Genomic DNA, 11286 nt, shown 5'->3' on the forward strand with positions numbered 1-11286 from the left:
TTGTTTGAATTATATTGGGGATTTGCTGTGGGTAAATCCAGTACAGGAGCAAGGACTGTGTCAAAGAAAAGAGTCCCTGCTCCTGGACATTGAGCAATGAGGCATAGACTATATACCTTGCCACTCATTCACATTTACTGGTCCCAGAACAGAGTCTCTGCTCTTGTACACGCACTTGTATAGTGACTGGATAGAGCACTTTGCATTTCAGGAGGTTAACTTATCTCTAGTGAAAACCAAGGGCTATCTGGTGCTCTGGTAAACCAAGCTAAGCCTGATGGTTGTCAGAGCATGCCTTAAAGGACATAATTTGTCACTAATGGCCATTATTGCCTGCGTCCACATATGGTACCCCAATCTATGGAGGGGCAGCTACACAAGATAGTACTACATACTATAGTTCATTGATTAGGCAGTCCTATTTTAGGCAGTTTGTGTATGGTACACTATAGAATTTTATAGTAGGCTAACTATTATGGGTGCATAATAGGAGAAGTCTGGCAACCGATAGGGGGAAAATTGATTAGAAGTACTAATTTATCTTTACCCATGCCCACAGTGAGTGGCTGGACCCCAGTTGGGCTCTGGGGTCTCCGACGCTGACTCATTCTGACGGGCTGTGACTGGGGCGGGACGTCACTTCAGTCACTGATTGGCTGAGTGACCAGTCCATAAGCCGGAACAGGCCTTTTCCCCCGAGTTGTGACGTCATCACAACTCCAAAGCCAGTACCTAGCAGAAAATAACCATGGTATACATCTAGACTTTTCCAGACAACGAACTCTATGAAAATGGAATTTATCTGGCCAGACTAAACTAATCGACAGCCGATCCACTGGATTTGGTTTTGGCCGAGGTTTACTGTAGTTTCACTCACCTGTGAGCTTGATGACGTGATCAATAATGGCTTCCTATACAAACCAAATCTACACTTTGGTGTTGCTTCCTCCCCAACAAACCATGTCATCTTGGAGTTCACTACAATACATTTCCAATATTTATTGATGTTATTGCATATACAGGGACTTTGCATTGTAGATCGTGACATAAAAAAGTAGCCTTGTAATAAATATACGGGACACACTTTTTGACATTTTGTTAATAATCCCGTTTATTCAATAAACGTGAAAAGAAAACAATAGTTTGAAAGTGTGGCGATTTTACAATAGCGATGTTTCTTTGCTTCCCATAAGCCTCGTTCCTTTCAGTATTTCAAACCACAAAATCATTAGAGATGTAATTTGACTGTTGCCAATGAACCTCCTCTGGTGCATTCCTGTGGATTGTCAGGACCGAGTGCAGAGTTAATGCTTCACTTAAGCAAAATGTGTCAAAAATGTTGTGGAGCCGAGGGAGGGGAGCCGCTACTGATAACATTTATTTTAATCAAAGTGGTTTAATTTTTAATTTGTTTCCAGGAGCACAAAAATAATTTTTAACATCCTACTGGTATAGCTGGCAACCAAAGGGAACAAAGGCATTCCTAGTCAACAGAACAAGCCATTTCATGCTGGAAAAAATGGATGAGTTATAGTTTCCAAAAGCCATTCTTAAAAATTTATGGGGAAGAACCACGCAGGAAATTTCAAGCAGATGAAACCACAGTGAATAAAATATAATAGCAATTAGTTCATATACCCCTTTTTTCATGACAATCAGCTTCATGCGAGACTAACAGGATAATGTCATATATTAAAAAAGTCATGGACTTGTCAGAAAGGCATATAACTTTGCAAAGCTTTGCTACAGAATTAGCTGGAATATGCAACCAATTTTGGGTACTGGGTATGGATACACTGGAGTTTTAAGTGCAATGGCAAGCAATATGAAATTATAGCAACAGCACGAAAGAGATTACACTAAGCAATAAAGATGCAGAGATGAAAGGGAAGTCCTTATTTACCTTTCAGGGACACTGCAGATAGAAAACAAACACAAATTGCAGGTACATAGGGGGCAGTTACTAAGGAGTCTAATTTGTGCAACTATTCTAATGGGGGTTGGTGTTTAAAGCGAATGTACCATCAGGAACATTCGCTTTAAGTAATCCCCATGTATAGAATGGCGCCAGCAAGCTGGTGCCGCACTCCTTTTTTCAAACCATGGCCCGATTCCCGTGTATGGCGCTATTCTATTCACATGTACTGGGCTAGGGGTGAAGCACTGGAGGTGGGCTGGCCTGCCCTTGGTGGGAGGAACCCCCCGCTATGATGTGGCTGCATTACAATCAACGGAGCCACATTATAGAGGGGCGGGGGTTTCCTCCCGCTGGGGGAGGGCTGGACCACCTTCAGTGCTTCACCCCCGGCCCAGTGGTCATGAATAGAATGGCGCTGTACAAAGGAACCGGGCTGCAGTTCAAAAAAAGGACTGCGGCATCGGCTTCCCAGCGCCGTTCTGTCCATGTCTAATACTTAAAGCGAATGTACCTTATGGTACATTCGCTTTAATTAGTGCCAATATGTTGAGTGTTATTTATTATAAAGTCGCATTAGCTTTGTAAGTATGTTTAAGTAAAAAGTCACAAACTCACCAGGTACTGACCAAACCTCCATCAGTTTGTGCGACTTTTGAAAATTCGCAAAATGATAAATTGGGCACTATTTCGAAATTATGCAAAATTTTGGGGTGAATATTTAAAACGGCTGATTTTTTTTTTTTTTTTTTTTAAAGTAGTATCTAAAAAATACTTGCCCGTCAAATACTGATTCTTAAATAGAATTTAGACCAAAAATGGGTGAAAAATCTAATTATTTACCTAAAAATAGGCGCAAAGCCCTTGATAAATTTTCCCCATAGTGTTTACCAACTCCTGCCTATAGCAGATGCTAAGCCCCATCCCCAACTCCTGTTTTCTGTCCTGGTCTCTATGTTACTAGAGACAGAATTTCCCCGACAACAGGCAGCAAGCAGCAGACTTCAGGGGGATACCAAGGTGCTAAGAGCAGTTTTCTGAGTAATTTTTGTCAGAAATCTGTTTATTACAGTTGGAAAGAAAATTACAGATAAAACAACACAGCAAACAGCTGTTCATCACTGTCCTTCCAATCTGCATACTGCCCTCTCACATAACTTCTACCCTGTGTACATAAGGGGGAGATGGTGATATAGGCTGGAGGGTCTGGTCAGCATTGGTGACATCACTCAGGAGGTGGTGCTAGAGTTTAGAGACAAGATTCAGCCAAGTCTCCTGTGACATCAGAGGACAATATGTTGTCTAAAGAAAGAGTCTGGAATTAGGAAAATGTAGACAATACACATTTTGCAGTTTTTTCTATTTTCTTGTTAGGGGTGAATTATATACACAGCACAGGGGGACTTCTATATACAAAGCATTGATCTCTCATAGAGATCAATGCTGTGTATATACACTGCACTGATCCATTAGATCAGTGATACATTGCTCCAGGCTGCTGCAGCACAGCCGGAATCAGCGTCAGTGCGAGGCTTTGACAGGTTTAAAAGGTGCATTTAAATGCTTAAATAGCTGGCGCGGCAACAGGACCCGCATCAGCTAATAGAGATTCTCCCTGGCTGCAGATAGCTACCGGGATCGCCGCAGTTCAGTGTTTCTTCAAAAAATGCTGCTTGTCCTAGCCGATGTCCTGTACACCCCCAAGACATACATCCTGATGAACAGGCTTTGTACAAATCTACGGTAAAACAATGTAATCTCAGTCTTGAGTATGTTTTTTTCCGATATGTGATCTGTCTGACTATATCAGCTCTTTCTACGAGTCACTTGACAGATTTTAATTCCTTTATAAACTCAACAACTAAAATTCCTGCCCACAGAACATACTGTTTAGTTGACTATGATTACAGTCTATTAACTTACTTTGTTTTTGGCTTTTCTTTTACTTTTTTCCTGGAAGTATGTTTCAGGAGACATCTAATTCATTCTTCAAGTTGAAATGTAATTTTTATACTGACTTGACAAAGACAACTACGGTGTATGCCAATTTACTGCCACATCTGTCTGAAGCTAAGCAAACATTGCCTTCAATAAAGCTAAAAAACATACGCGGAACATGTCCAAAGGTTGGGTTGCTGGCAAAATGATGAGATGAAGTTAAGGTATTTGTGGAGAGGATAGGATGCCCAAATGTCACACTCTAATTGTAATCATAGAGTAACATTGTGGTATACTAATAAGCATGTAATAATCATCAATTTCAATGTCAACATCTACACTAAATTATAAAGAAAACTATTCAAGCTTAAACCCTTATTCACATTCTACTCTGAGGCTCAAGTCCAATAAAAAACTAACATGAGAACTAATGCAAATGTGAAGTGTCTTACTATTCTTCATCCTCTTCAATCTCCAAATTCAAGTGCTGTAACCTACTCTTGCTAATTTGTAAAAGACGATGAGAATACACTGGTATTAATGTACTGGGGATTACCAATAATAGAAACATAGAAAATTTTTGTCCAAAGACAACCTAGTCTGTCCTATATTATTTCCTTTATTATTGTTTAGGCTAAGTTCACTGTATACACTCCGGCCAGGATTCAATGCGGCCACACAAAAAACTGACATGTCAGTTTTGTGCGGCCGCTATTCATTGAATAGCGGCCACACAAAACTAACAGTGAAGACAATGTAAAGTAAGGCTCCGGCCGCACTTTACATTGTCAGCTATGGGTAATTGGGATGCGGACACACCCTAATGAGCCTGAATTGCAATTAAAAAGAAATTATGTTCATCCAGCCGGTACTGCAGTAAATGTACTTACTGTATATACAGACAGCAGTTCCCTGTGTACCTCAGAGATAAAATCAGACTCCCCACCTCCAGGCTGTGCTGCCCTTCTCTGTGGGTATTATGTCCATAAGATGGCCAACATAGAGGAGCATGTGACCATGCCCCACCCCCCAGTGTCCACCATTAAAGGGGTATTCCCCCCAAAATTATTTTTGCATTAATACGCTGCCCACCCGTAGCTTTCCATCTTTCCAATATAAAGTTAGTATGGATTCTGCACAGTTTTGCTGTTATCCAGCTGCATTCACCCCCACGGATTGCATAGAATCATCAGACCTCAGTCCAACCTCCTGGCCCCACCCTCCGTGTCGGCATCACGTGTCCTCAGTCCCAGCACAGTGAAGTGACTGAGAACACTGATGGCGTGGCTGCTGTTACAGGGGGAGACAGTGATCAGCGCAGCTATCACTGTTTCCCTCCCTAACAGCAGCCACCCGGTCACCCCCAGCCCAGAGCTCACCCCCTGTGTCCAGAGCCTCCCGGCGCACCATCCAGCAATCACCCGCAGCACACAGCCCCTCCCCCAATCACCCGTGGCATCCCTCACTCACCCGCGGCACCCCCCCCCCCCGCGGCAAGCTTCGCCCCCGAAACTGCCCGCGACTAGCTCCGCCCCCCGCAATCGCCCGCGACTAGCTCTGCCCCCCCCTGCGATCACCCGCGGCAAGCTCTGCCCCCCCCTGCGATCACCCGCGGCAAGCTCTGCCCCCCCGCGAAAGCTCCGCCCCTCACAATCGCCCGCATCACCGGCAACTCAGCTCTGCTACACCGGCGCCCCCCCAACTCAGCTCTGCTACGCCGTCACTGCCAACTTAGCTCTGCTACGACGTCACCGCCAACGCAGCTCTGCTACACCGTCACTTCCAACTCAGCTTTGCTACACCGACACCGCCATCTCAGCTCTGCTACACTGTCATCATCTCCTTCATTGTCTCAGCTCTGCTACTTCACCATCATCAGGCATAAGCATTGCATGATGGGAAATGTAGTTTCCTATCTTGGATATAGACCATGTTTTAGAAAAAGTTGTAACTCAGGAACAGCAGCAGCTAGAAAGATGGGAGACGGTTTAAAATACTCAGGAGGACTTGGTGAGTAAGGCCAGCTAGGTTTGGGAGCATTACATTTTTTTAGCTCTTGGGGGAATACCCCTTTAAGCCTGTATATTCCTATGGAAGACGCTGAGGGGCGAGGCACGCTCCTCCATGTCAGCCATCTTATGGACAGGATCCCCACAGAGCAGGACAGCACAGCCTGGAGGAGTGGAGTCTGATGTTAGCTCTATAAGGTACACAGGGAGCTGCTGTCAGTAAGTAATGCGAATACACTTACTTATACTACACACAAAACTATTTTTACTATAAAGTGGTCAACCCCTTTAACCCCTTAAGGACAGAGCCAATTTCGATTTTTGCGTTTTCGTTTTTTCCTCCTTGTGCATAAAAGGCCATAGCAGTTGCATTTTTCCACCTAGAAACCCACATGAGCCCTTATTTTTTGCGTCACTAATTGTACTTTGCAATGACAGGCTAAATTTTTGCATAAAGTATACTGCGAAACCAGAAAAAAATTCAAAGTGTGGTGAAATTGAAAAAAAAAAAAACGCATTTTGTTTATTTGGGGGAAATGTGTTTTTACGCCATTCGCCCTGGGGTAAAACTGACTTGTTTTGCACGTTCCTCAAGTCGTTACGATTAAAACGATATGTAACATGTATAACTTATATTGTATCTGTTGGCCTGTAAAAAATTCAAACCATTGTCAACAAATATACGTTCCTTAAAATCGCTCCATTCCCAGGCTTATAGCGCTTTTATCCTTTGGTCTATGGGGCTGTGTCAGGTGTCATTTTTTGCGCCATGATGTGTTCTTTCTATCGGTACCTTGATTGCGCATATACGACTTTTTGATCGCTTTTTATTACAATTTTTCTGGATTTGATGCGCTTACGGGATTTTTTTGCGCTTACGCCGTTTACCGTACGAGATCAGGAATGTGATTAATTAATAGTTCGGGCGATTACGCACGCGGCGATAGCAAACATGTTTGTTTATTTATTTATTTACTTTTATTTATAACCTGGGAAAAGGGGGGTGATTCAGACTTTTATTAGGGGAGGGGGCTTTTTATTCACAACAACACTTTTCTTATTTTTATTTACACATATACTAGAAGCCCCCCTGGGGGACTTCTAGTATATACACTTTGATCCTTCATTGAGATCTCTGCAGCATAGATATGCTGCAGAGATCCATGAGAGCGGCACTCGTTTGCTTTCGGCTGCTGCAGCCGGAAACAAACGAGTGCCGAGCCGGGGACGGCGCCATCTTGGAGCGGTCCCCGTCCGGCTTCAGAAACGGAGATCGCTTCTCCGGGATTGTACAATTCAATTGTACATACAATGCATTTGGAAAGTATTGAAATTTCCATAATGTAGGTAGTCTGGTGTGCATAGCTTGTTACCCAGGGCTGTGAGGGCGATCTTAGTTCTCTCTCAGCCATTTACCATCTTGTGATGTCCTGGTCTCTCTGCTGCAAGAGATTAACTGAGATTGACAGGTAATCGACAGCAGTGTTCAGGCAATTGAGACACCTAGTGGCAGGATCTTATAGCTGCTATTCTGGGGTAAGGAGTCATTTTTATTAAAGGGAATCAATCAGCCCAATTGGGCTGATATAGTTCCCTGGAGCAATGTATACAGCTCCTGCAGCAGCCCACGGCACGTACCATTCGCAGCTGCAGCAGGAGCTTAATACCGGGGAAAAATGACTTTTATTTCCCCGGCTTGTGACAGACACAGGCAGGGAAGTAGTAATCTGGGCGGCTCCCCGCCCGTGTCTAGTCACCGTGTGATGTAAGTCTCCAGTGAGGCAACACTATCTGTGGGTGGTGTGGCCCAGTGCCCTTGGGGAGGGGGCTATGTCTGGCAGCATTGGGGCTGCTGGGTAACTGGGCAGCTCCCTTTTGTGGTGCAACTGTTGTTGTGGTGGTGGTCGCCACATGGCACTGTATCATTTTTAAGTTAGGGACCCACATGTATCAGGAACCTTGATGTGGTGTGCTGGCTTATGCACTGATCAAAATGTAACTAACTCCTGACGTTAGTAGTAAATGGTGCTGAGAAGCAGATGGTCAGCCATAAGCAATGTGGATTTGCAACCATGTCTATTTTTTTCTCTCCATGGTGTACATTCTTAGGGTGGGTTTACATTGAGGAATTCTCGCGGATAAACTCCACAGAATTCCGTCGCCTATACTCGCTCACTGCCGCGCGCCTCTCCACCCGTGCCATAGACACCGTTCTATGCACAGGCGGATTCTGCATTCCATCAGCCGGCCCATAGAATGGTGTCTATGGAGCCGGAGGATAGGCACGCGGCCGTGCGCGTGTACAGCCGACAGAATTACGTGGAATTTATCCGCAAGAATTCCTCAGTGTGAACCCACCCTTATAGTAGAAAATCATGGTATGTTTGTCTGATAGGGGAATTCCCCAATTCTAGGGTCACACAGTGTCAAAATGATGGCTGTTTTTATTGGACGGCTGTCATTTAATGCCAAATAACAGTTGATATTTGCATGAGGACAGTTTTTAAATGCTAGCTGTCCAATTAAAAAAATGGCCATCATTTTGACAGTGTGTGAACATAGTCTTCTGGTAATTAACCCCTTAAGGGCAGCAAATTTTCATTTTTGCTTTTTCCTCTTTTTAACCCTTAGGAGGACCGGGCCAATTTTATTTTTTGCGTTTTCGTTTTTTCCTCCTTGTGTCCAAAAGGCCATAGCAGTTGCATTTTTTCACCTAGAAACCCACATGAGCCCTTATTTTTTTGCATCACTAATTGTACTTTGCAAAGACAGGCTGAATTTTTTCATAAAAGTACACTGCGAAACGAGAAAAAAATTCAATGTGTGGTAAAATTGAAAAAAAAAAGGCATTTCTTTTATTTGGAGGGTATTTTTTTTAACGCTGTTCGCCCCGGGGGTAAAACTGGCTTGTTATATATGTTCCACAAGTCGTTACGATTACAACGATATATAACATGTATAACTTTTCTTGTATCTGATGGCCTGTAAAAAATTCAAACCATTGTTAACAAAAATATGTTCCTTAAAATCGCTCTATTCCCAGGCTTATAGCACTTTTATCCTTTGGTCTATGGGGCTGTGCGAGGTGTCATTTTTTGCGCCATGATGTTTACTTTCTATGGGTACCTTGATTGCGCATATGCAACTTTTCGATCGCTTTTTATTACAATTTTTCTGGATTTGATGCAACCAAAAATGCGCAATTTTGCACTTTGATTTTTTTTTTGCGCTTGTGCCTTGCGCCTGCGACATCAGGAATGTGATTAATAGTTTGGGCGATTACGCACGTGGCGATGCAAAACATGTTCATTTATAACATGGGAAAAGGGGCGTGATTCGAACTTTTATTAGGGGAGGGGGCTTTTTTTTTTTTTTTTATTAATAACACTTTTTTTTTTTTACCCTTATACTAGAAGTCCCCCACTGATCTCTCATTGAGAGCTATGCTGTATAGTTATACAGCATAGATCAATGAGATAGGCACTCGATTGCTTCCGGCTGCATAAGGTAATCGGATGCAGCTGTCAACTTTGACAGCTGCATGCGATTACTTAATTAGCGCGCACGGCGATCAGACTGTGCCTGCTAATAGTCGTGGTCCTGGGCTACATGCGGCACCCAGGACCGTGGCGGTTCAGAACGCGGCCCCACTCAAAACACCCGTAGGCGGCCCTGGACGTACAGGTTACGCCCAGGGTCGTCTAGGGGTTAAGGCCACAGCTCTTACATTTTTTTCACCTATAGACCCACAGGAGCCCCTATTTTTTGCGACACCAATTGTACTTTGCAATGACTCACAATTTTCACACAATAAAATCATGCTGCGAAACCAGAAAAAAATAAAATAATTTGAGCTGTCAAATTGGTACCTTGTTTGCGTACTTTTTATTACATTTTCTCTGGATTTGACAAGACAAAAATGTGCAATTTTGCACTTTCGAATTTTAGGGCGCTTACGCCGTTTACCGTGCAAGATCAGGAATGTGATCATGTTTATTTATAAAATGGGGGTGATTTGAACTTTTATTAGTGGAAGAGATTATATATATATATATTTTTTTTTTTTAAATAACTAGAAGTCCCCCTAAAGGACTTCCCTATGAGATATCAATGCTGTGTATATATATATACAGCACTGATCCATTAGATCAGTGATACATTGCTCTACGCTGCTGCAGCCCAGAGCAATGTGTTGCCGAGCCGGGATCAGCAGCAGTGCGGTGCTTAGGCCCAGGGGACATGCTCTTTAGAGCATTTAAATGTCATGTTTGACAGCTGCATTTAAATGCTTAATTAGCTGGCGCAGCTACTGATAGCGGTCGGGAACGGCGACGGTCAGAGCAGAGTCCTGGCATAACCCCTCTCTGAAGCACCCCTTGCACCGCCATGATGTACGAAGTACGTCATGGAACGCGAAGGGGTTAAGAGTAAAACACTAATTTTATATAAATATTTTAGAGTTTCTTATGCTAGTATATACATTTATGTGCATCTCAAAATGTTACCTTAAAAGTACAAATTGTTTTCAAAAACTGAAAATTATAGACTTGAAAATACAGTAGGATGAGGATATAAAGCTTTACATCGCTAAGGAGTTAATTTATTTCTGTGCAATCTTGGGTGGTCTCATGTTATTGTATAATAAAAACATGCACCCCCCAAACTCTGTGGTTTCAAAGAGTTTGTTTAGAATTGGTGTTTTGGGAGGTCCAATTATTAAGACACAGATTGTGGTGATACTGTATCTAACCAAAGAGGAAATGGCAGAATTCATCCTATTAAAGTTCCTGAATGCGATGTGGACATTTTTTCAGTTCCCCCAAATCATTTGGTTCACGCCTAGGGCCTAAACCAAAAGAATGTTTTCATATAAATAGGTTTACGCTGTGAGTTGTTAAAAATAATGGAATTTATGGAAGTGTGTACAAAAGGGGAAGGAAGGGGGGGTGGGGAGTCCCACAGCAAAGATTACAATGCATTCTCCATCTACTGGTTCATACCATTACCTCTTACATTAGGAAGTGCTGAAGGTTGTTTGCCCCATTTTTCATGATGAATTGATTGACTGCTAACTTTGTAGGGCATGGAGACCTCCAAAAAGTAATGGAAAGGTCACTCTAAATTAAAGGGATTAGGCAATTTTAGATTGGCACATTTTTTCCAGGAGCCCCAAATGAAGCGGCATAAGAGGTCGCTTATGGTGTGTTTACACAGAGATGTTTATCTGACAGATTTTTGAAGGCAAAGCCAGGAATGGATTTGAAAAGAGGAGAAATCTCAGGCTTTCCTTTATATCCTGTTCTCTGATTATAGTCTTTTCCTGGCTTTGGCTTCAAAAATCTGTCAGATAAATCTCTGTGTAAACACATCATTAGGGGAGTAACATAAAAGCAATGTATCAACTAGATTTTTTTTTTTTTACTG

Source organism: Dendropsophus ebraccatus, chromosome 8 (assembly GCF_027789765.1).
Source record: "Dendropsophus ebraccatus isolate aDenEbr1 chromosome 8, aDenEbr1.pat, whole genome shotgun sequence".
NCBI classification, from domain to species: Eukaryota; Metazoa; Chordata; class Amphibia; order Anura; family Hylidae; genus Dendropsophus; species Dendropsophus ebraccatus.